We start from the raw sequence: 23,981 nt of genomic DNA on the forward strand, positions 1-23,981 counted from the left end.
GCATTCAGAGCTACAGGGGTTTCCATATTTGGTTCTTGTGTATTCAAACTAGAATTCGGGCTTTCTAGGGAAAAATTGACCAAAAAACAAGTTTAGGGACTGTTTATGGCAGTTACAGACTGTTTTTACCTTGAATTCGGCTTTCTCTGGTAGAATTCTTAGTAGAAAACTGAAATTGCAGGGTTGCAGGGCAAAATGAATAAATACCTGTGTTAAAGAGGAAAACCGTACAATGGCAGGTTGGTTTACAGGCTGCGAAGCTTGTTGCTGTAGTCTCTTGTCCGGGTGGTGGGCTGAATGCTCGGACAGTCAACTGAACGTTAGTTTGCATGGAGCATAGTTTGCAGAGAATAATGGTGAAACTGACGTTTTATTATTTATTTAACGAAATTCAGGTTGGTGGGACTTTTTGGCTTTATTGGGCGGATGACGTAAGCGTGATGTGACGCTTTGTCGTTATGTGAAGGGTGGTAAGCAGTTTGCTTGCATCGCTTTTGGAGTCGGGTGGTTTGAGACAGAGGGCGAGCGAGCATATGGAACGGGCGACGCGTGGCTTTGGTACGGGTGGAAAACCGCTGGGCAATCGCAAGTTAAAGCAAGGTGGGAAGGGTGGTCGTGATATCGTCGTCGACCGTCAGATGGGAATGCAGAGATCGGACGGCGGACGGGAAGGGAATATGGTGAGTTTTTAACTGCGGTGGGCCCAACCCGATAAAATGTGTTTTAATAATTTTGGGGCTATTTTGATTGGTCGGGGGGTGGTTATTAATTAACCCAAATGGTTAATTAATCCCGTATTGTGCGGCAGGGAAGGTTATTAATAAACTTTGGATAAGTTTATTAATCCCTATTAACTATATAATGGTTATATACCATCGAGGCGGGAATTATATTAAAAATTTGGGGTTTTATGTATAAAATAATAATACAGGAAGGGTTTTATGGTGCGGGAGCTATATAATACTAGTTAGGAATTAATATGAAAAATGTAATGGAAAGTGCCAAGAAAAACATTGAAGTATATATTCAAACTTAGGCTAAAGTGGAAAAAGGGGTCTATTTAGTGATATTGTGCATTATTTCTACGTAAAATAGGATTTTACTTAGAAAAACTTTATGAAATGAAATGAATGATGGATTGATGATTTTTCGAGTACTTAGGCTTTTAGATCATTGGGCCGAGGGTCCGGTCCCTCCAGAAGTCAGAGAAATGCTCTGAGCCCCTTTGATTTTCAAAGTCCTTAATACTTTAGGGGGAATTAGTGAAATCTTCAGGGAAAAATGTGAAGGGGAGTTAATAATTTAACCTTGTTTTGCTTGTACTGCATCAAGTAAAATGTTTGTCTTGTACTTGTGATAAAAGTGAAAATTGACACATTTCAGAGACATGTTTCATCACAAGTATCATTCTGCAACACCATCTACCTACCCTACCTACTTTAGCCTGACATTTTTTCTTCTTTATTAGGGTGCACTTAGACTGGCAAACCCTTATCACACTTTTTCTTTTACATATAGAAGTCTATCTAAATCTAACCTTATTACATCCAAGGGCTCATATTAAACTGTTGAGCTCCTTTTATTCACTCTACCTATCTACTTTTCTGGCAAGATTAAACTGTTTGGCCATACATTTATTCTCTATCTCTAAAACATGAAATTCAAATATGAATGAGCCAATTTTAAACAATTTGACTCTTCATCAATTGTGGCATAAGATTCATAAGCTGCACACAATTGCTTATTACAGAAAATGAAAAAGTAGTGGCATTTGGAATTGCACACTTTCCTGGTCTATTTTTGTTTGGGGTTCATTTCTACTCATTTTTTGACCATTTTATTCTTTTTACCCTTTGATTTTTCTTTTAGGGTATACCCTCTTTACATTTTTTAAATTTTTTGATTTTTTGGAAATATGGAAAACCTTGCAACAAGAAAGGTATGAACATATCACTGAGTTCATCAAGTCAATCATGAAATACGACACCTATTGGTATAGGAGCATAACAACACCAATAATGTTGCAACTCCTGGGCTGCGTACTTTACTCTTATCAACTCGGTAGTTTGTAACAAACTTGGAAGCGTCGGTGCTGTGTGCACAAGTACTAGTTCTTACTATAGGTTGTCACTTGGTCAGCTGGCACAAGATCACTAGGAGCTCAAGCCAACTTCTATGGATTCCAGAAGAAGCTCTATATGTGATGAAAGGAGAGAAATATTACTCTACAGATGATACTCTAACTGCAGAAAGGAGAAACACTGAAATGTAAAGAAAACCTAGTAAATCCTAATTAACCAACTAATCCTACTTTTGCAGAAAGCACTATGAAAACCATGAAAGGAATGCCATTACCTACTCAAGGAAGTAAACAACATCTAACTAAGCTATTTCTGGAAGTAAATAAGCAAAAAATATTTTTTTGGATTTTTATGTATTTTTATGTGAATTTGACATGCATGTAATTTATTGTGTGTGAATGTGGCATCGAATAGGTGGCGTTGGAGGGTGGCTTTAGGACTTGAGAGGATGTAGGATGGTGTGGATGGGTCCTAGGAGGTCTCAGGTGGCCTTGTAGAGGCTTTTTCCACCCTCGGCCTTCAAAAGAAATCCTACAGGAAAATCTACAGGAGGACACAGGAAACCTACAGGAGGAAAACAGGGTCACTAGAGGATACCTACAGGAGGAGGCCGATAGCAGTTTTCACTGTTTTGAGGGTGTGAGAGTGGGAGGAAAAAGTGGATGAAGGTTGGAATGAGGTGTTAGGGTGCCTAGGGTCTACCAAGAATCACCAAGAGAGCAAAAGATGATTGGGTTTGCTCAAGGAGAGAGGAAGAAGTTCTATGGAAACATGCAGGAAACTAGGGCAGAATTGAGGTGAGTGTTATAGACATTTTTGTGCCTTACAACTCCAAGCATGAAATGTCCATAAACCAAGGGCTCCTAAGTCCCCAAAAGTGTTTTTCTAACCCCTAAAGGAACAAGGTCAACAGATTACAGCTTCTCCCAGAAGTTCTCCACCAGAAACTGCTCAAAATAAGTCAAAACAGGATCATTTCAGCTGCTCCACTGGCTAGGTGCGTTGCATTGCACCTAAATACACTGTGAGGGTGCGTTGCATTTCAAAAGTCCCTTCTGTGGGGTGCGATGGGCGATAAATGAAAAATGGCAGTGTCATTCCGCGAGGTGGAGAGACAATGGAAGCTTCCAGAATCTTCTCCTGTGACACTTTCCTCACTGAATTCGACCAAGGATGAGTAAGAGGCCTTCAGTCTCCAAGTGGAAGCAAGAACTGACAGAGAGAAGACACTAATCAAATCACAAGCTGACTCATCCTCCTTACAGATATCTATATATGGATCCCTCATCCCAGAGATCCAGGGGGATGGAATTTTGCATATTGTAAGGAATTGCTGTTGGTTTTTTAAGACAAACATCAGAGTATTGGGTGATCTATGCTTTGTTTGAGGTGAAGAGGGGATTCTTTGCTGGGAGGTTGATGCTGGGTCAGGAACCACTGGTTGTAACTCCTCCTGGATCTTTTCTTGTTTATCAATAAAAACTATTTGAGTTTTTCCTCCATGCTTTTGTATCATTGATGCTTGTTACATTTGTATGGTTAACTTAAATCTGATCCTAAGTTGTTTATGAATATAGATCCATGTCTTTGTATAGTGTTCTTCTTCTGTGATCTTACAGGTACTTTGTGAAGCTGGGCAAGTAAGGGAGCAGGTAGCTGGAGACTGTTAAAGAAGAGAGGGATTGGATCAAAGGATTAGCGCAAGACACAGGTTGGTTCTTTCTATTCCTCTCTATCTATAGTTCATAAAGGAAATACAAAAGTAGTTTTTCTCTGTTTGTTTCTAAGGCAGTTGTCACACCTTAGTGGGATAGAGAAGTTCTAAATAGACACTTTTCCCTGTAACAGAATGGCGACTCCACTGGGGAGCTAATTAGTTTGTTTGTGTATCATTCTTTGTTGTTTGTTTCATAAACTTATAAGTAGCATTCGAACTGCATTTTCCATAACAAATGCAAAGTAGACATCTGCTGCTTCAATCCATTCACTGGATCTGTTTATGATTTGAGCAGCTAATTCACAAACTATCTGATTGCCCTTGTGATAGCTCTTAGATCCTCCTTAGATCTACCCCTGATTGTGCATTACTGATTGCTTTTACTCGGCCAAAAACCAAAGACTGAACTGCAAACTGTGACCCGGAACCCGGACAAATTCTCGTTTCTGGCCCAGCGCAGGTACTGTTAAGAGATCCTGAATTTCAGCGCACTTCTCGAAAGGGCAACCTGCACTGCATTTCAGTTTCTCTGTGTTACAGGTGTGCTGATCAGACTAGCCCTGTGCAGCTGTGGTTCTTGTGCTTCATTCTTTCCAGTTCTATCTCTGAATTTTGCTGCCTGTGATCAGTATATGTCTGTTTAAAACCCCTTTTCCTTGCTGTTATTCCGCCTCCTTTGTACAAAAGAACTGTAGATGTTTTTGTGTGTTTGTTGAGTCGTTTACAGTTTTCCATTGCAAAAGTAGAATAGTCGTACTGTCGTCCTTTGATTTGGATCTGTCGCAAGTGTCGATTTCGATCATAGGAGAAAGTTTGATTGCTGTTGATGGTCGATTATACTGTTACTATTGCTTTAGTCTGAATTTGTGATTTTCTAGTGTCAAGAACAAGTGTTCATTTCAAAATCGCAAGGTGTCATAATCATCTCTGTTTTTGATTTCGAAAAAGAGCTTGTTTATATTTGTCACTTGAAAAGAAATTCAGATTTGTACATCAACTTTCTTTTTAGCATCAATACTAAGAAAGTCGAAAAAAAATACATGCATGTGCATTTGCATATAGACAATCTATTTGGCTTGATTTAGGAAAGTGCATTTACAGTGTGCTCTTTGCTCTTTGTGAAAAGATTGTGTCTTTCTTTTCCTCTAGTAGCTAGGATTTTCATTGCACAAAAGAGATAAAAGTTTGTTTATCATCTTTAGATTGCATTTTAGGAATTACATCTACATCTCGTGGTGAACCCAAAAGGCAAACTTCATAAGCAAGATCAACTTAAAATAAATTCAATGAATCTAACAACGCTTTGGAACTTAACGCACAACATTTAGAGGTCTAGGCTAGAGACGTATTCCGGCGTCGTAAAGCCTGGTAACTGTTGTCCTCACTGATGGTTGGGTGATTCCTCCACTTTGAGACGATAAGTTCCAGTACGGACTTGTGCTCCCATGTACCGTCGAGTATATTTTGGGACACCCCTATAGGCTTAAATCCTTTATCCATAGGAAGCCGTGTCTGCCGCCCTATCGATCGCAATGCACTGAACACAGCATTCGGGAAGATTGACTGCTGTATCGTAAAAAGTATTCTGCAGTTTTGCGATTGGTTTGGTACACCCTCTACCTAGATCTCCAGAGCAGTCCCTTTCGTTCCTTTTCAGACTCCTTAACGGAAAAGGTCCATCTGAGCACTTGTCACTTCAGGCTCCTTAAAAATCGAAGGCGACTAGAGTCATCTTTTGTTTTTTCTCGACTCTTAAAAACTGAAAAAACAAGTTGTGTCAAAGCGTCTAAAATTTATTTTAAATGGAATATTCATTACCCTTTCCTACGTTGATCTTGGGTTGAGAAAATGGAGTCTACCAACCAAGGAATTCCCCTTGGAGGAAATCCTAGTCCCTTCTCCTCTTGGGGAGATGTTGGCGCACCCCATATGGCCACATTGTCGCTTCCAGGACTGACAATTGGTTTGCCTGTATGGCTCTTCTTGACCTCTGTCGTTCAGAACACCACTATTCCTAAACAATCGAATCAGCAATTAGACGAATCCAGAGTAGCCTACCAACCTTCTACTTCCTCTAATTCTTCCTCTCCTCCTTCCTCTTCGCTTGATGGGGCTGGTAAAGCCAAAAGTCAAGTTCCTAAGGAGAAGAAAGAGAAGAAGAAGAAAGAGAAGAAGAAGAAGGAGTCAAAAGCGAATGGGTGCAAACGAGTGTCATCTAACGAAAATCCACACACTGCATCGACCAAGCCTAAATCGCCATGTGTCATTTGAAAAGGAGACCACTTTCACAGAGATTGTCCTTGCATCCCTCGGATCTTAAGGGATTGGTCTCCTCGTTTGCACAACCCGGTGTCATCAACCTCTGATGATCATGTTGAAAACACACCGTCGACTAGTGAAAGTGAAGCCCCAGGACAAAAAGGAAAATATAGATTTCCTTGTAAACTGGGTGAAGGCGATCATGCCGTTCACCGTTGTCCCTTCTTAGACGAAGCTAAAAGAGTTTTGGATGATCGTCCGGTTTCACCGTTACGACTTCCTCCTGGACATAAAAAACTCTTGCCGAGTCCGTCACTAGTCAAAAATCTGGCTGACCTGCTCAGGTGGTCGGCCGAAGCATCTGTCATTGAAGATGAACCATATGAATCCATACCAGACGAAAGTCAAAAGGTCGAGGCGGCAGTTGACCCGGTCTTGCCTTCAGAGGTTCCATCTTCAGATGATACAATCACTGAAGAGAACAAGGATGACACCGTCCAAATTCTTTTCATAAGAACAGACTCCAACGAACATGGGGGCAATTTACCCGTTCCTTTACCATAGGAAGGAAGTTCGTCAGAGTCGTACCCGACCGTCTATTCGGTCCCACCTCCAAGCAACCTAGTTGTCTCCTTCGACTGGAATCAACTAGGCAGACCCCGTTTACCAGCTAGTGTACCGTTCCGAATTATTGTTTAAATATATAGAATGGTTATGGCTGGTACCATCATAGATGAAGGGGCTTCTGTGAGTATCCTTTCCTCAACTGCTTGGAAAGCGCTTGGTTCGCCATCGCTTTTGCCTGAGATGAGAAATCTGACAGGCTTTCATAAAGGAACTAGTCGACCGTTAGGGATCCTTCCTAATGTGCCCATAACATTGAGAGGGAAAACCGTTCACATGAACGTGATGGTAGTTCAAGGACCCCTGGATTACAATCTACTCCTTGGACGAGACTATATTTATTGCATGGGAGCGATTGTCTCCTCACTCTTTAGAGTAATGTGTTTTCCGCACGAAGGAAGAGTGGTCAAGCTCGTGGACCAGCTTTCATTCCCCGGATCATACAGAGCAAATAGTCACACACCATCCCTGAATGGTATTTTCACGCAAGAAATGTCTCAATCTCCAGTCCGTCCTCCCGATGAGCGCGAGTAATTCGGAGGGATAAGACTGAAACCCAGGGGGCATGCACCCTGGTCTGCTTCGGTAGGAAAACTTCGGGTATGGGGTAGGTTTCCGCGAGAGAATATGACCTCCGTACTCCCGTCCGTGATTGGAAGGGGGAGTTGGACTGGAACAAGATTCTCTTGTCAAAGTTATGTGAGGTGGCGAGCACCGTCGCTCACCTTTGTTTATCTCGGTAGACATCGCCAGAGAAGTGTTTTGTTTGCGTTGTGAATAGAGCAATCTTTGGGTAGCCTGAAAGAGGTATAACCTTCCTGATAAAACAAATGTTTTGTCAGCTCGAATAGAGGGTGACCTTGAAACTCTGTTTTATACCTGGGGGCATGCAAACCTTTTGGAATGCAAGCAAAGAGCGATCATTTATCTATTTTTTGGATTGGTCGTTTCCTAACTTACATAAAGAAAGGATGTGGGGAAAAACTCTAAAAATTGCCGTTTTTATGTGAGACATTCTTATCATACGACTGGATTAATCGAGCAGTTTTAGCACATAGTTCAAGCTCGTTAAAAAATAAACATAAGACATGAGCAAATGTTTCCACCCGCGTTTAAGCTCATTAAAAAATGAACTATTCCCCGGTAAATAACCACCGTGAATGTAGTACTTCAACCATTAAAGCCTTGGTCATGTTTGCACCGTCACCTCCACTTTTTCTTTGGCCGATCATTCACCTCCATTTGATTTTTTACCCATTTTGAGGAACAGATGCAAAGAGTGATTTCACTAGCCATCCTTGTGACACTGCCGTGATTGGAAAATTCCAAACCTTACCTGGAATCATCTGCTACCCATTTTATCACTCGTTCCTCAAAAGACGAGTCTCCTTTAAGCTCTTTTCAACTGACTCGTAAAATATGAAAAGATTGCCAATTCCTTGGCCTTCTAGCTCGTTAAAGGGACAGGAAGTGCTATCCCTCCTCTAGATTTTAATCTTTTTGGACCTGAGGGATTATTGCACAAAAAGATCGAGCGCTTGTTTTGTTCGGCTTGTTAAAACTATCGAAAATTCATCCCTTCTGTATTGTTTTATACTTTTTCGGACTTAAGGGATTAGATGACGAAAAAGGAATTTTGGAGTTACCTTTACGTTCCTTTTCAGACTCTCTAAAATTGAAAAGGACCAAGTTATCTTTGTCGTTAAACTCATTAAAAAGATTAATAGCGACAAACTTGTCTTTAGACGAGAACGAGTTTCACTATTGCTAGGCTCGTTAAAACATAGCGATGGGTTTGCCTGAAGGGAAAATTATAGAACAAGCATATGTTATCCTCCTCAAGCTTGACAAAAATAAAGAGGTACTGGTCAGCAATGACTGGGGAAAAATTGGGAAGAAAACTCAAAGAATCTTTGTTGGTAGCAAGTCACCCTTGAACATGACACTTCCACTCCGTGTCCGAGTCGGGTTGGGTTGTTTCATTCACCGGTCACATCGCCATGGTCATGCCATACCATCCACATTTGGGGTTAATGCTACCAATCCATCACATCAATGTCGCCGATATGTTCAAGAGAAGTCATCCAGAGAAGTCACCTGTGTCCCACCCACTACCATACATTATACTCCATTCCTTCATGACCGCCACCCTGAACATTATATCATCAGATCGTTTTCACCTCCATCAAAAACATTTGATCTGTTCCGTGTCATTGATGTGGGATTCATTAAGGCCCTCCTGTGACGGATCACTTCTTGTCGACATCAGCTCATTATCCAAGAAGTTGATCTAGGAACACCCCATTCAGTACTTTGAAGCTTGCATGCCTCAATGGCAAGTTTCTCACTTCCGGCGACAGGTTTAGATCAATGACCTTCGACCGAAAGAATTTGCGTGGTGTTCGACGCCAAGTCCTTTATTCACACCACGTGGATTGTACTGCAGTACCTTGAGGATCATTATCATTATCGGCGATTCCTCTCGCGCTTGTTAATGGTTTACATCATTGACTGGTAATCAAGCGATGTCTTTCCATGTTCGACTTCAAAACATTTCTCACATGGATCGACTTGTACTTCGAGTAAAGATCAGATGAGATTGAAGACCTCGGATCTAGTTTCATCCATCCGGGCTGCGATATATATTCAGGGAAATAAAGACATCAAGTGTACAACAATGCAGCACAGATAATCATCCTACCAAAAGGATGATGGCTCTATCAGAATCATCAGTCTACACTCAAACGATTGTCTGTCCTATGTACATGAAAATGAATTTATAAAGCTGAGCATGGGAATGCCCGCCTCAGCTAGATCATGAAAATAGTATGAAGATAATGTATTGTATTGTATCTTATTACAGGTCTCCTCCTAGCATTGAAAGAACTTCAGATCCTCATAATAAAGCATTTCACCCGACACCAAAAGGTTAACGACCTCATACTTTAGGGGGCAACTGTTATAGACATTTTTGTGCCTTACAACTCCAAGCATGAAATGTCCATAAACCAAGGGCTCCTAAGTCCCCAAAAGTGTTGTTCTAACCCCTAAAGGAACAAGGTCAACAGATTACAGCTTCTCCCAGAAGTTCTCCACTAGAAACTGCTCAGAATAAGTCAAAACAGGATCATTTCAGCTGCTCCACTGGCTAGGTGCGTTGCATTGCACCTAAATACACTGTGAGGGTGCGTTGCATTTCAAAAGTTGTAGAAATTTTGAATAATTTAACACATATTCAACAGAGATTATCCTGATCATACAATTTAAGCGGAACATGTATAATACATAATCTCCTCTACGTTGATCAAGAATATAGCAGCATCAATAACAATAAAACATCAAGAGCATTCACACATTAACACAGTATGTATCACGGGGAAAGCATCTCGCTAAAAACCCCACACTATCTGTATATTAATGATTGAGTCATGTAACATTACACAACATAATACTTCTCACAAGTATCTCCACCTCTGTTACACACAATACAGCTCAGATCTGATCTCCAAATCTCTTCCACTGCTTGCCTGCCTCCACTGCTCTACCTGCTCAAGAACTGATGAGAATAGCTTCCCAAACTCGATTTTCACCTGCAAAATAGTCACTCACTCTTTTTGGACGTGAGCAAAGGCTAAAATGCGGGCCAAATACGTGAGCAAACTCATTCGCATACTCAATCCCTTGATTGTGCAAGATCTGGTGCACAACTATAGTCACAACTGATAGCAATCTGATTCTCTACCACCTGTCCCTGTTGAACTGAACATGCACTGACATGCAACTGAGTTAACTGATGTATTCTTTAGTTGTATTATGAGTTAATAATTAGTTTATCAACTCATCATTAGTCTATCTGCAGTTAGACTAACTACAACCAGTTTAACTAAGTTAAACTGAACACAACTCCATCAACTGTACCTCCAGTCCACTAAACTCAACTCACTTGAGTTCTAACTGAAGTCATGCATGCAACAACTCAACTGACTCATAAGAAAAACAAATTTCCTTCTGACAGCTGCATGTGCCACTTCCGTAGCTCAAACTGAAGTGCTCCAAGAGAATAAGATTAAGTTTATAGTCCAAATATTATTGTGAGATAATAATATTTGACTTTTCTATTTTTGACAGCCAGTCTAAAAATAGACTTGATCACTCACACTGTGATCACTCACACTTTCATCAAAAATAGAAGTCCATCTATTTTTCCCAACTTGATCAATCATCCATAAACATAGACATGATCCATATGTCTAAAAATAAACATATTCTAAAAATAGACTTGCGCCAAAAATAGCCTGCGGGCCCACTTAGTGAAGGCGACTCTTTTCACTAAGCTCCATCATCTTGTTGCAATCTCAACACTCCCTCTCGACAAGATATGGATTATCAGCAACCCCTATCCTGCCTCGGTGGTACTCGAATTTTCTCCTGGTGAGAGCCTTCGTCAGAATATCAGCATCCTGATCCTTCGTTGGAATGTACGAAAGTAACATGATCCTCCGGTGCACACAATCTCTGATATGATGGTACCTGATGTGCTTGGACCCGAAAAACCCGACCAAGATCATCCTCATCCACACAGATCTCTGCTTCCTGCTGTACCAAGAAACTATTGTCGATCCGATACTGAAGACCCCTCCTGATGTGCTCTTTCTGTCCGTTGGGCTCCCTACCCACTCTGCATCCTCCTGCCTGTACCAAGATCCATATCCCGATGTGCCTCTCAAGTAGCTCAATACATGCTTGCCCGCCTTCCAGAAGCGTTTGGTAGGCTTAACCATAGCTTGTGAAAGTTGGTTAACTGCATAGCATATATCAGGTCGTGTATTGACCAAATACATCAGCGACCCCACCAACTGTCGATAAACAGTGGCATCCACTTCTTCTCCCGAAGTGGCATCCTCCTTCCTCCAACCTCCAGGAAGAGGAGTATCAACAGGCTTGCAGCCATGCATGTTGAACTTCTCCAGTATCTCCCGAGCATACTTGCCCTGAGAAACAAACAGTCCACCACTGCGCTGCCATATTTCCAATCCTAGGAAATAGTGAAGGAGGCCCAAGTCCTTCATCTCAAACTCTGTAGCAAGATCCTTCTTGCATGACAGTATCAACAGCTCATCACCCGTTAGAATCAAATCATCAACATACAGTACAATGATAAGCAACTTACCCTCCACCACAATCTGGTATAGGTTTGGATCCGCCTCGCTCTTGGAGAATCCAAGTCCTGTGAAATAGTTGTCTATCCGTGTGTACCAAGCACGTGGTGCTTGCTTCAACCCATACAACGCTCTCTTGAGCCTGCACACATGCGACTCGCTGCTGAAGACTTCAAAGCCTTCGGGTTGCTCAATGTACACCTCCTCCTCAATGACTCCGTTGAGGAACGCAGTCTTCACATCCATCTGATGAATGTGCCATCCCATCTGTGCTGAGAGAGCAAGAATCGTCCGTATGGAAGAATACCTTGCGACAGGTGCAAAGGTCTCCTCATAATCAATCCCCTCAATCTGTGAAAAGCCTCGGGCAACAAATCTTTCCTTGTACTTCTCCACACTCCCGTCAGCTGCCTGCTTAACTTTGTAGATCCATCTCGAACCCACCACTGATTTCCCTTCCGGTCTAGGAACAATCTCCCATGCACTGTTTCTGACAATAGAATCATACTCTTCCACCATGGCGTCTACCCATGCGGGATCCTCCACAGCTTCCTCGAAAGAGGATGGCTCAGTCACAACACACTTGCTCATAAGAGCCATGTATCCAGTGTACCGATCAGGTGACTGTCTCTGCCTGCATTGGGCTGTAGGTGGTCCTACAACTTTCTCTGCATCTTGAGCCAGTCGCTCAGCTTCTGTCAAGCGCTTTCGCCCTCTGATGGTTGGTGCTGCATGAGTGGTCTCTTCCACTCCATGAACCTCGTCCTGTGGCTGATCCACGTCCTGAAGCTCATCCTTAGGAACTAATAGCTCCTCATCTGCATGCAAGTGTAGCTCCCTCTCAAGCGAACACTTCATGGCTTTCTCCTCCTGAAATTTTATATCCCGTCGCACAACAGTTTTACCACTGTCTGGCAAATACACACGATAGTTGTGGGGCGTATCAGTGTACCCCACAAATATCCCAACCTCTGCAGTCGGCTCCAACTTCTTTCTGGCATCCTTCGTCACATGCATGTAAACGTTAGCACCAAAAATCCTCAAATGAGAAAGATCAGGCTTCTTACCAGAATAAGCCTCCTCGGGTGTACTCATGCCAAGTATCCTATGAGGACAACGGTTCTGCACATAAACTGCTGTATTGCATGCTTCCACCCACAAGTGAAGGGGTAGGCCCTGATCATGCAACATTGCCCGTGCAACACCCACAATCGTTCTGTTCTTCCGCTCAGCTACCCCGTTCTGCTATGGGTTATGGGGAGCTATGAGCTCTCTACGAATCCCTTCTTCCTTGCAGAAATCCTTGAACTCGTCCGAGATGTATTCACCACCATTATCGCTCCTAAGAGCCTTCACCTTCTTCCCCGACTCCTTCTCGACCAGTGCTTTGAATTCACAGAACTTTGAATATGTCTCGCTCTTCTTCTGCATGAAGAAAATCCAGCACTTACGAGAGAAATCATCAACAAAAATCACATAATACCTGTGTTTTGCTGTCGAAGCAACTGAGAAAGGTCCACACACGTCTGTGTGAATTCTCTCAAGGATCGTCGTGGCGCGACTATCCTTCTCGTGAAAGGTGGCTTTCACAAACTTCCCCAAAGTACACCCCTTGCACTGATCTGACTGCGCAAGTGTGCCTTTAGGAAGCCCTGTAGTGATCTGCTGCAGTATCTTCAAGGCTCCATGGTGAAGGTGACCCAATCTCCTGTGCCACAACTCGCCATCATCCCGGCTCACCAATCCTTCTGCCTTGCCTGCCATTGCTGCGCATCCATCTACATGCAACTGATAAAGGTTCCTCACTCGAACCCCTATCTTCCGGGTCTCACCAGTTGTCTTGCTGCGCAGGAAGGCCTTTCCGTTGCTGAAAACAACATCATACCCCTTGTCTTCTAACATCGCCACTGAGATGAGATTCTTCTTCAATCCTGGAACATGCATGACTTTATTCAATACAAAGGGTTTACCAGACTCCCTCTCAAAGGAAATGGTACCGATACCGGTCGCACTGTATCTACCATCATCGCCCATCTCGATGTGCACTCCAAGATCTTTGTCCTCCAGATCAGAGAACAAATCTCTATCTCCCGTCATGTGAAAAGACGCAGCACTGTCCAGGAACCACACTGATCCCATCACACTTGAAACCAAGCATGCGATCAATGAAAAATCAAGCTCAAACTGAGAAGCTAAAGCCTCTCCCCCTGCAGATCCAACAACTTGCTTGTTCTTCTTCTTCTGCGGACAATTTGTGGCATAGTGTCCATGCTGGTGACAGTGAAAACACTTCACTTTGGACATATCCTGCTTCTTGCCTTTCGCACCAGACTGAGAAGCTTTCTTGCTCTTCCCTTTCTTTGCTTTGGTAGCCAAAGCACAATTCTCTTCATCAGCTCTCTTTGACGAAGATCCATCCCTGGTACTCGCCTGATCTCCTCCTGCACAAGATCTGACCATAGTCTTTCCCATCCTGGCAACTTCTCCCGACCATTGACAGAGTCCTGATAGGAATGCCAACTCTTCGGAAGACCAAGGAGAGCCAAGCTCACCAAGTCCTCATCATCGACAGTAACCCCCACACTTCCCAGCTCATCTCGACACTGAGTGAACTTCGTGAGATACTTGGGAATACTGTCTCCCTTCTCGCATTTGATGTTTCTGAGTTTATCTTTGAGCGCCAGCTTCCTCTGATCGCTCTTGCTTTGGAATAATTCTGTTAATGATTTCCACATTAAATATGGAGTAGCCTTTCCATGGAGGCTGGACACAATGTGATCCTTCACGCCCTCCAACAGAATTCTTCGACATTTTGCAATCTTCTTTTGCCAAGCATCAGCTTGAGTAGCATCAGTAGGCTTTGGGATATCCGTATCTATGAATTCCTTCAGCCCGTTATCATCCAATACTGCCTCCATCCTGTCCTTCCATGCAATATAGTTTGAGCTGCCCTCAAGAGCATACTCCAATCGCAATCCGTTGAAAGACATTGCTGCGTTGTCACCAAGAAAACACTGCTGCAAATTCGAATTCCACCAGCAACCAACTCAACTGCTTCCGATCAACCCTCGCTTGATATCCTGTAAAAATCTCTTCTACAAATCAAGCTGCTCCGATACCATGTAGAAACTTTTTCTACAATTATCTAGCTCTGATACCATGTAGAAATTTTGAATAATTTAACACATATTCAACAGAGATTATCTTGATCATACAATTTAAGCGGAACATGTATAATACATAATCTCCTCTACGTTGATCAAGAATATAGCAGCATCAATTACAATAAAACATCAAGAGCATTCACACATTAACACAGTATGTATCACGAGGAAAGCATCTCGCTAAAAACCCCACACTATCTGTATATTAATGATTGAGTCATGTAACATTACACAACATAATACTTCTCACAAGTATCTCCACCTCTGTTACACACAATACAGCTCAGATCTGATCTCCAAATCTCTTCCACTGCTTGCCTGCCTCCACTGCTCAATACCTGCTCAAGAACTGATGAGAATAGCTTCCCAAACTCGATTTTCACCTGCAAAATAGTCACTCACTCTTTTTGGACGTGAGCAAAGGCTAAAATGCGGGCCAAATACGTGAGCAAACTCATTCGCATACTCAATCCCTTGATTGTGCAAGATCTGGTGCACAACTATAGTCACAACTGATAGCAATCTGATTCTCTACCACCTGTCCCTGTTGAACTGAACATGCACTGACATGCAACTGAGTTAACTGATGTATTCTTAGTTGTATTATGAGTTAATAATTAGTTTATCAACTCATCATTAGTCTATCTGTAGTTAGACTAACTACAACTAGTTTAACTAAGTTAAACTGAACACAACTCCATCAACTGTACCTCCAGTCCACTAAACTCAACTCACTTGAGTTCTAACTGAAGTCATGCATGCAACAACTCAACTGACTCATAAGAAAAACAAATTTCCTTCTGACAGCTGCATGTGCCACTTCCGTAGCTCAAACTGAAGTGCTCCAAGAGAATAAGATTAAGTTTATAGTCCAAATATTATTGTGAGATAATAATATTTGACTTTTCTATTTTTGACAGCCAGTCTAAAAATAGACTTGATCACTCACACTGTGATCACTCACACTTTCATCAAAAATAGAACTCCATCTATTTTTCCCAACTTGATCAATCATCCATAAACATAGACATGATCCATATGTCTAAAAATAGACATAGTCTAAAAATAGACTTGCGCCAAAAATAGCTTGCGGGCCCACTTAGTGAAGGCGACTCTTTTCACTAAGCTCCATCATCTTGTTGCAATCTCAACAAAAGTCCCTTCTGTGGGGTGCGATGGGCGAGAAATGACAAATGGTAGTGTCATTCCGCGAGGTGGAGAGACAATGGAAGCTTCCAGAATCTTCTCCTGTGACACTTGCCTCACTGAATTCGACCAAGGATGAGTAAGAGGTCTTCAGTCTCCAAGTGGAAGCAAGAACTGACAGAGAGAAGACACTAATCAAATCACAAGCTGACTCATCCTCCTTACAGATATCTATATATGGATCCCTCATCCCAGAGATCCAAGGGGCTGGAATTTTGCATATTGTAAGGAATTGCTGTTGGTTTTTTAAGACAAACATCAGAGTATTGGGTGATCTATGCTTTGTTTGAGGTGAAGAGGGGCTTCTTTGCTGGGAGGTTGATGCTGGGTCAGGAACCACCAGTTGTAACTCCTCCTGGATCTTTTCTTGTTTATCAATAAAAACTATTTGAGTTTTTCCTCCATGCTTTTGTATCATTGATGCTTGTTACATTTGTATGGTTAACTTAAATATGATCCTAAGTTGTTTATGAATATAGATCCATGTCTTTGTATAGTGTTCTTCTTCTGTGATCTTACAGGTACTTTGTGAAGCTGGGCAAGTAAGGGAGCAGGTAGCTGGAGACTGTCAAAGAAGAGAGGGATTGGATCAAAGGATTAGCGCAAGACACAGGTCGGTTCTTTCTATTCCTCTCTATCTATAGTTCATAAAGGAAATACAAAAGTAGTTTTTCTCTGTTTGTTTCTAAGGCAGCTGTCACACCTTAGTGGGATAGAGCAGTTCTAAATAGACACTTTTCCCTGTAACAGTGAGATTTGGGTGACGTGTAGGGAATGGATCAGATGGAGGATGTGATGGCTGATAAGCTGGTCTACTGCTAGAAGAGATCTGCTGCGTAGAAACATATAGTCAACCAAGGAAATCAAGCAACAAGTGAAATGAATGCATTTAGGAAAACAAAGTTTTGCATAAAAACGGTCTAAACTATGATCTATGAAAGGAAATGCTGTAGGAAAGGAAAGCATGAAATTAGACTATTGCAAATAAAGAAGTGAGCATGATGAAGAAGATCTGAAGCAAAGAAAAACTGGACTATTAACCTACTAAAAAGCTACAAACACTAGAAGTCCTATGAATGAGGAAAATCTGTGTTTTTGGGGCAACAAGAGGGTCTTTGCCTCAAATCATGGTCCCAAAGGGAGGAAGAGAGGCCAAGGCACTATTTCTAGCCTTTTGAATCTTCTCTTTATCACTGCTTAACCTGCTATAGAAAGCACAAATGGAAGCAAACTACTGAATCATCAAAAACAACCTATTCTTAACCATAAAAGAAATACATCTAACAGCAACCTAATCTACAAAATGAAATAAAACATACAAATACAAGTAAAGAGGAGCTTGGTTACTTGGATTGGGCCCTAACCCAAGAGCTTCAACCCTCTAAGGTAACTCAGTGCTAGCTCAAAAAGTATTCCATCTTTATTATGAAAACAATAACAAGATTACATGAAACTGTCACAAAATAATAAGCTCGAAGTTGGAGCATAGTTTACATAAGCAAAAATCCAACAAAAATCCGACAAAAATCCAATGAAAATCCCACCCTAGTGAGGCCCTAGGCCTCTTTACTTATACAAATTAAGCTACCAACAACTTCCTTAAAATCAGGGAGTCTTGGCTCCCAAAACGGGAGATAATCATCAATCATCCTCCACTTTCTCGGTTGCCTTCTAGTGCATGATTTGGCTGCTTGTACTCCGGGCTGAATGAAGGGGAATTTGAAGTGAGGAGTGATAAATGAGGGGGATTCCCTCCTATAAGTCCTCTCCTTTTTCCACTTCGAGTTATTGCTGCAATTTGTCCATTGGATCCTTGACTTTGACCTCAAAATTCATCAACAATCTGCATTAAACACATGTTAGACCACATGGCATCATAACTAACTCAACTCACTCCATAAGCATAAATATAATCAGAAAATCATACAATAAGCTAAGAGAATGGTTGATTTGACTAGGTTAGGAGGTAAAATGAGCCCATATAATTACCCATTTATGAGGCTCATCATCACCCCCCTACTGAAGGTGTTGCTCATCCTCTGAGCAACTTAGTTCATCTCCTCATCTTTTATGGCCATGGTGGCCTCCCTAGCATCCCAAGCTTCTAATGTGGTCTCCTCTTCCTTGTCATAGATTCCTGCCTTCCTTTCTATCTCTTCCCACTTCTCCTCCTCTTTTTCTTCTCTTCTGCCTTCCAGCATGCCTAACTGTAGTGGGGGGCTCAGTTTGAGGCCAATCCAGTTGACCTACAACCTCTGCATGGAGCGCTTGTACATTGGCACTTTTCTTAATGCCTCCTTTATCCTCATGGGGGAATGATATTCCCTGATTTGCAGACTATGTGGTAAGGTGTTCCATCTCCTCATGCATGCATGCACACAATCATCCCCAAGTAGCCTTTGCATATCCTCAAAGTGTGCAATGGCTTGTGCCTGATCACTTATATATCTAGGGGCAATATGAGGATTATTGGCAAGCAGGTTGTGTGTGCTGATGAGTGCCATGGGATTTGATGGCTCAACTCTTATCATTAATGGCTCATTCTGCTCTTTTATCATCAATCTTCTTATTTCTGCTGCCCTCAACTCTTCATGGTTCATCCATGAGGCCATGGCCATTAGTTGCAGGTCCCCTAGCCTGGCATTGGGGTCCCACACATTCATGTCTGTGAGGGCCATGTTATGTAGGTAGAATTCTGCCATCTTTGCCTTATCCTCTGATGTGCTTTGGTCACACAGATCCATAAACTGCCTGTAATCTTGGAAATGCCTTGTGTATCTTTGTTCCAAAGTGTTTATTTGGAATTGTGACCATTGGTCCTTGAGATATAGGCCATAGGATTTTGTTGGTGTTCTACATTGCAATGCCTCCATGGATAAGCTGGTCGTGCATGCCAGCTTCGTCTATTTCTCTTGCAGTTGCCTCCTTAACAATTCATTTTCAGTTTCAAGGTGGCTTATTCTAATTGCTTCCCTATCTTTGAGAGCACTCAATTCTCTGCCCATTTCTCTGAGTTTGTTTTCCATATGGCCAATATCCTCAACTCCTTTGGATTTGGCTATTTGCATCCACCTATGTGTTCTTATTCTCTCTTTCTCTAATTCAAAGAATAGTGGAATTGCAAATTTTTGTGGAATTATCCTTCCTCCCTCAAGTAGATTGTAGTAGGAGGCAAGACTAGGCTGGGGATCAGGTTCTTGTAGCTTTGTTTCTTCCTCCTTTACTTGTGGCTATCCTTCCATCCTTTCCTCAAGCTTTTGGGTCTCTTGTAGTTTTGACAGTGTCTCCTGTAGAACTGTCTGAGCCTCCTGTAGGACTGTTTTTGGGTCCTGTAGTTCTACCTTTTCTTTCCATGTGGGAGATCTAGGAGTCCCCCTTTCATATGTGATAGGTGCCTTGGAAGGGTATTATTTTCCTTGGGCAGAGGGTGAATCTTCAATTATAATTGGCACTTTTGAAGAGGACCGAGGTTTGTCTATTTTGATTCTTGTGCTCTTCCTAGCCCTAAAATACATGGAGGCCTGCCTTTTCCTCTTTTGATTTGGCTTGATTGATGTAATGAGGGCAGTGAGGGTAGCTGCTGCCTCCCTTTCCAGAGTCTCAAGGGACCCTTCTCCTTGTTCTGCCTTTTCTGCCTTTTCTCCTCCTTCTTTTGTCTCTTTTTATATCTATTTTTGCTCTGTTTCTTCCTTCTCTGTTTCTTCAGCTTCCTCCTCCTCTATCTTAGTTTCTTCCTCCTTCCTTCCTTGTTCTGTTAAGTCACCAGTGGCTTCACCTTCTCCCCCTTGCTACTCTTCCTCCTCACTGCCAGTAGGATTGATATCATAGGTTAGGGCCTTTATGTCATCCTCAACTGTCATGTTTTGAAGAATTCCCATGCTATAGGGAGTGTATATGTATGGAGGGCTTCTTTCACTAGGATTTTGATTAACCCATGGTGAGCTAGCTGCTCTGAATTCCCTACTTGAACTTTAGTGCTAGAGTCAATGAGGGACTGTAGGAGGAAGTAGGGGATGCTGAGCTTCTGAGGGGTTGGAGTGTCCATGCCATACCTTAATTCATGAAGGATTCTAAAGTGATAACCATAGACAATGCTGTACCTCCCCTCATAGGAAATGTATTTGATTATTTGGTAGCTAACCTCATCCCAAGGTATGGTATGGTAGCCCTTATAATTCCAATTTTATCCTCTATAGGGGTTTCATTGTTTTGGAAAAAGTTTTTCTTGGCAGCCTGGCCAATTGGTTTCTCATCCTTACTCCAAGGCAGCCCAAGAGGAAGGGTAGTGACCCTACTGATAAATTCAGGGGTTATCTCCATGGAAAGACCTCTAAAGGTGATAGTGGCATGAGTTCTTGTGTGGGGTACCAGAGAGAGAGCAAACTCTTGGGCAATCTCCTCATCAAACCCTCGAAATTTCTCAAAGAAATTCATCCAATTTGCCCTTGTGAAGATGTCCACCACTTGTGGATGTGCATGGAGCCTAGTGGATTTGGTGGGCTCCTTTCTCATAAATCCTCCTGTCATTTTGTTTATACTCTTTTGGGAAACCAAATGTGGAGATGGAGACAACAATTTTTGAGAAAAACAGAGAAACAGAGGAGACTGTGTTTTTTTTTTTTTTTAAATAAGCATAATTTTTTTAATGTATTTCCTCCTCCTAAAGGCTTTATTTCCTCCTCAAATTGAAACCACTACTTGCATATATTGATATTCAATGGGGGCATGCATGGAACCTACCGTCTCAAATCGAAAATCGTGCTAAAACCCGTGTTTTCTCCCTTCAAAACAACTCGCTGCCCCTCCTATACAAGCCTACTGTCCCTCCTGTAGAATTCTTGTAGGTTCTCCTGTAGAAAACACCGAGAGTAGGAATATGGGAGAGATCGATGGAGGATGATGGTTACGAGGTTGTGGGGGCACAAGGAGACTATTGTAGTTGAGTTACGAGGAGAGAATGAAGGAAAAGGTGGTGAGAGTGCTCGGGGAGGAGTACTTATTACCCTTTATGGATATTTCTAGTGATGGGGGGTGAGCTGGCAAAGTATACGTTGGCCATATTTAGACCATTGGTCCCCACCTGCCTTGTCATCATGGCCCCTCCTCGTAATCATCCCTCATGATTGCATCAGAGTTCACACATCCTCCACTACCTGTCCTTGACGTCTTTCTTCAGTTGACTGTGCGCATGTGTGGGTGACATCTCGGATGAGTGGAGTTAACTAGATGAAGGTGGCCAATTTAACTGGCCACCTTTCCCTCGTTCAACCTCAACCATCTCATTGCTTTTGCATGATCTCTAATTACACAAATGCAAACAGAGGAGCGGGTTAGTTACTTACCTGTGATCTGAATGTATTTGCTGTGAGGTGCTGTGGCTCTCTCTCTTCTGCATGCCTTGATTTATTTTGATGCATGCTGTCTGCTTGCTGATGTGTGGCTGTGTCTTGTGAAGGTTCTTCTCTGGCTGGGTCTGAGCTTCAGTTGTCTTCTCAACCTTCATGTTTGCACTCTCTTGCTTCTGGTGCTAGATTTTAATGGGATCAGTTGCTACAGGAATTCCTATAGGAGCTCTTGTAGCTGGTTCTCCCCTTGAAACTTTAGCTTCTTTTTGTGCTTAGAGCTTTGAGGATGATGCTAGAAGTGTAGATAGAGATGGAGAGGTAGTAGGTAGGATTCAGGTGAGGTGGATGGTGCTGCTTCCTCTCTTATTTTTTTGTTTTTTTTGAAACACTGTTTTTTCTGTGTTTTTCTTGGACAGGAAGAAGAATGATTCTTGGGGTTGTGATGCAGGCTTGGAAATGATGGCAAGGAGGTTTGAAGACTATAGGAGGGTTTATAGGTTATTCATGAAGCTTCCCTGTCCCTCAAACTGCCTTTTATATTCATTTCTGGCTCTCTGTAATTCCTACAGGAGCCTCCTATAGAAAACACAGAGCCTCCTATAGAAAACACGATTTTTGAAAAAGAAGCACAGTTGGGTGAAAGAAATGCCAAAAATGATGGAGAAAAGTGTGGAGAAGATAGGATAGGTGCTGGTGTGGATGTCAGGCATCCTTTAGCACCTTCTTCTGCTTCCTGTAGTCCTCCCGCAAACCAGCAATGCAAATGAAAATTCATTTTTCTTTTTCCTTTTTTTTTTGAAAACAACTAGGGTGCCTCAGGGAGGTTTTCACCCTAATTTCCTGCCCTAGGGGCCTCCAAGGGAGGTTTTCACCCAGGTCTATTATTATTTTTCTCCCTTTTTTGACATCACTGGGCCGCCTCAGAAGAGGTTTTCAACCCAATGATTGGACTCAAGCACCTCATGGAGGTTTTCACTTGAGTCTGTAGAAATTTTGAATAATTTAACACATATTCAACAGAGATTATCCTGATCATGTACTATTGCGGAATACATACACAATACATACGCTCCTCTACGTTGATCATCAATATAGCAACATCAATAACAATAAAACATCAAGAGCATTCACACATTAACACAGTATGTAACCCGGGGAAAGCATCTCGCTAAAAACCCCACACTATCTGTATATTAATGATTGAGACCATGTAACATTACAAAGTACAATGCTTATCACAAGCAATCCAGTACCAGCTCCACCTGTTACACACAATACAACGCAGATCTGATCTCCAAATCTATTCCACTGCTTGCCTGCCTCCACTGCTCAATACCTGCTCAAGAATGAATGAGAATGGTCTACCAAACTCGTAAATCACCTCCAAAGAATCACTCACAATGTGTAAGACGTGAGAAGAAGCTACAAACTGGGCAAATACATGAGCAAACTCATTGGCATACTCAATCCTTTGATTGTGCAAGATTTGATGCACAACTATAGTCACAACTGATAGCAATCTGATTCTCTAACACCCGTCACTGCTGAACTGAACATGCACTGACATGCAACTGAGTTAACTGATGTATCTATAGTTGCATTATGAGTTAATAATTAGTTTAACAACTCATCATTAGTCTATCTGTAGTTAGACTAACTACAACTAGTTTAACCAAGTCAAACTGAACACAACTCCATCAACTCCACAATAAACTCCACCAAACTCAACTGATTGAGTTCTAACTGAAGTCATGCATGCAACAACTCAAATGACTCATAAGAAAAGTGTACTTCCTTCTGACAGCTGCATGGGCCACATCTGTAGCTCAAACTGAAGTGCTCCAAGAGAATAAGATCAAGTTTATAGTCCAAATATTATTATGAGACAATAATATTTGACTTTTCTATTTTTGACAGCCAGTCTTAAAAATAGACTTTGATCACCCACACTGTGGTCACCCACACTTTGGTCACCCACATTGTGATCACTCACACTGTTATCACTCAAACTGTGATCATCCACACTATGATCATCCACACTGTGATAAAAAATAGAACTTGCACCATAATTTGCCTGCGGGCCCACTTAGTGAAGGCGACTCTTTTCACTAAGCTCCATCATCTTGTTGCAATCTCAACAGAGTCCTTATTTTTTATTTCTCTTTTTATTTTTCTTCAGTGAGTGGGTGAAGTGGAGGCTAAGACATGCTCCACTACCATCACTATCTTATTCAAATCTTTAATGAACTCTCGCTTGGAGAGGGGTTTCTTGTATACTTTCAACTGATGTCCATTGACAAGCATGGGGATGGCTTCATCATCAATGGTTCTGAGCAGAACTGAACCATTGTCATTGCATTTCTCCACAGTGTAGGGTCCCATCCATCTTGTCCTCAGCTTGCCTTTGAAATCTTTGTATCTTGAAT

General features: G+C 42.0%; 1 pseudogene; it reads left to right on the forward strand.

Annotated features, from left to right (window-relative positions):
* The first annotated feature begins 533 nt into the window (after window positions 1-533).
* Window positions 534-23,981, forward strand: part of LOC149198915 (signal peptide peptidase-like 3 pseudogene) — a 42,608-nt pseudogene continuing 19,160 nt past the window's right edge.

This window comes from Pinus tabuliformis, chromosome 2_1, assembly GCF_031772625.1.
Source record: "Pinus tabuliformis cultivar Carrire ecotype Pingquan chromosome 2_1, CPIR1, whole genome shotgun sequence".
Classification (NCBI taxonomy): domain Eukaryota; kingdom Viridiplantae; phylum Streptophyta; class Pinopsida; order Pinales; family Pinaceae; genus Pinus; species Pinus tabuliformis.